The following is a 3362-nucleotide window of genomic DNA, read 5'->3' as shown; positions in this document are numbered from 1 at the left end:
GGAGTCTCCTTATAGACTTAATATTCTATGCCATGGATCATAACATGTCATACGGAGTCATCCAATCTGCACTTGGATTCAGTATCCCTCTGTTAATTTGTGTATTTAACATCATATTTCCATTTGAAATGCTCCCATAAGGAAGGAGAGTGGAGGTGGTGAGAGTCAGATGTTAATAGTAACAGACGGGTCTTAGGGATGACCCCCTGTGCACACCGATGTGGGAACCCATCAGTGAGGAACCTGTGAGCCATTCAGAGCAACACACATCCTTCAAATCTCTGCTCCCTCCACCAACCATGTATATTCCTGTGGGCTCAGAGCCTGGAGCTCCGATCTTTGGAAGGGCCTGTCCATGCATCACCTGACTTTTAAACCCTGTCAGGGTTTAAAGCAAGCCCAGCTTGTGGACATCCCTCCTTGTCCTCTGCACTGCATGCACTTCAGACCCCTCCTGGGCTGGGCTTCTGGGGACAGAATGTCCAGAATCTGAAGGCATCAGAGGCAGATTCTGCAGCAGGTATCTGCTCAGGAAAGAAAGTGGGTGCACCCCCAGCAGCAGGCAGTGTCCGCTGGGGCTGGGCTGTCTACCGTCCTGCTGCCATCTATGTCCTGCTGCCAGAATGTAAACCCTGGGAGCAGTTGAGGCAGCACCTCCCCAAACACATGCTTAGTCCTCCTTTGGGGCCAAGAGTCTAGAGGGCCGTTCAGCTGCAGAAGCCAAAAGCAGACCTCCCTCTATGCTATGTCCCTGACCTCACCTGAATCCATAATACAGCCTGTCACTGATTCATTCACTTACTCATTGAATCATGTATCCATTACACATTCAGTGCACATTGTTGACCGGTAGAATTATTGACCTCTCCCCAGCGACAGAGATGAGCTTGCTGCTCTGGCTTAGACACAGTCCTCTTGCATTCCCACAGGGCTTGGTGCAGGGCTGTGAGATCAGAGCCAACTGGAATTAAGCCATGACATTTGCTGAAGCCCTCTGGTAAGAGAGGACCTCTTTCTCCCAGACCCAGGAACTGCTGGGGGCTGTGCAGGTGATGGCCTGAGGCACCGACCCCAAGGGGACCAGAGTCAGAACTTGCAGAGAGCAGAGTGGTCCCAGGGACTTCCTGGCAGCCCACGCCCTTCAGGCCTCAACTCCTGAGATATTTTCATGAAGTGCACTAATAAAGCCCCTACCCCATCTTTTTTTTTTTTTTTTTAACTTTAAGCCTACCTTGAGTAAGTTTCCCATGATTGCACCAGGAAGAACGCTGACTGAGTGGTCAGCTTCAAGGTTCTGCTCCTGACCTGCCTCTTCCACAAAACCCTTTTTAATGCCTCCTTGAGTTCCCCAACCAGACACGTGTCTAATTTTATATTCTCCTGTGACTTCCACAGAGCCTGACTCAGTGCCAAATAATAAATACTTGGTATGATTCCTGGGTATTGACTGTCTAGCTAGGGTTTGAATGTTCTACCTTCTTTCAATATAATTTTTCCCTAAACAACCCATAACCACCACCTGCCTTTTAAATGCTCTATTCCTCAGCATATGTCCTTGTAGGTCCTCACCTGGGGCCAGGTGACACAGGTATTAGAATGACCCAGATCCTGGGGCGCCTGGGTGGTTCAGTGGGTTAAAGCCTCTGCCTTTGGCTCGGGTCATGATTCCAGGGTCCTGGGATCGAGACCCACATCATGCTCTCTGCTCAGCAGGGAGACTGCTTCCTCCTTTCTTTCTTTCTGCCTGCCTCTCTGCCTAATGTAATTTCTATCTGTCAAATAAATGAATAAAATCTTAAAAAAAAAATTGAACTTTAGAATGACCCAGCTCCTTCCTGGTCAGGAGGGGAACAGACAAGGAAACACACATGAGCCCTTGACCTGAGGAAGACCAGGACCAACAGTGAGGATGTCGTGCTAGGACTCAGGGAGGAAGTATGAGCTCTGTGAACGTGGGGCATCAGCCTCTGGCTTCCCACACAGGGCTGGAGGACGAAGACGTGAGTACAGACAGGGGACTGTGTAACATCTGCTTGTACAAAGGAATATCTATGGAAATCTATCTGCCTTGGCAGACAATATTACATGAAGTCTAACACCACAGGAAAAATAAGCACTCACATTACATCATAAATAAATAGGTATGATTCATGTTCATAGAACTGGTTCCTTCTTACCAGAGGCCACCAACCCATGGCTTCCTTCGTGTTTTAATTTGAAAATTTACAAAAGCAGGAACAAAAGGGGCAGCTTTGTATTTTCAAAATAATATAGACCTGTGGCCCCAGAAATTAAGAATCTGAGACCCTCAGGTAAAAGCACACTTCATAAGCCTCCACCACCCCCAAATCCTATACCAAAATAGTTAAACATGTAGTTGGGAGGGAAACAAATCATAAATGACTCTTAATCTCACAAAACAAACTGGGGGTTGCTGGGGGGAGGTGGGATTGGGATAGGGGGAGGGGGCTATGGACATTGGGGAGGGTAAGTGCTATCGTGAGTGCTGTGAAGTGTGTAAACCTGGAGATTCACAGACCTGTACCCCTGGGGATAAAAATACATTATATGTTTATTAAAAAAAAAAAATTTGGAAGGGGAGGCGAACCATAAGAGACTATGGACTCTGAAAAACATGTAGTGATGAAAATGCTGTGTCTGCTAAGCAATATGCATGATGAGAGTAACACAATAGTATTTGTTCCCAGAACTTAAAGTCTGTAGGTAGCTCAAACCAGGAAACATTTCTGGATCCCTTGTTAAGCACTGTGACCAAACATGCCATTTAGACAAAATGCTGCAGTGCCCAATGATCGTCTCACCATCTAGTTACTGTGCAAGCCTTTACCGTGTATATTACAACACATGCCGACCTAACACGCACAGCCTCCACCACCGGGGAGGACCAGGCTGTGTTTTCAGGGCACCCCTGTCTGCTCTCCAGCTAGATGGTGAGGGCTAGACTGGCAGGAAGCTCACTAGAACATTCAGGCCCAGGATGTAAAACTGAATTTGCCTTGATCCTCCAGGTGGGGAAGATGAACCTGAACACATAATCACCTGCCGGGCGATCAAGTCCTAATAATTCCATTGAACCATGTCGCCACTTCTGCTCATGTGAGCCAGCTAGTCCTACCCTAAACTTTTCAATTACATGAATCAATAAATGCCCTTCTTTGCTTTAAGCTACTGAAACACATTTCTGTCTTGCAATCAAAGCTTCTAAATTAACAATGTGTCAAAATCCCTCAACTCTCAGTCATTGATGAGGACAAGAGTCAGGTATCATATTCTGTTTCTTCCACTCGCCCTAGCATGGTGTCCCTGGAGGGCTCACTTAAGTAACACTCCCTGAGGGGATG

This window comes from Meles meles, unplaced genomic scaffold (genome assembly GCF_922984935.1).
Source record: "Meles meles unplaced genomic scaffold, mMelMel3.1 paternal haplotype, whole genome shotgun sequence".
Taxonomy (NCBI): domain Eukaryota; kingdom Metazoa; phylum Chordata; class Mammalia; order Carnivora; family Mustelidae; genus Meles; species Meles meles.
Note: the sequence above shows the minus strand (reverse complement) of the source record.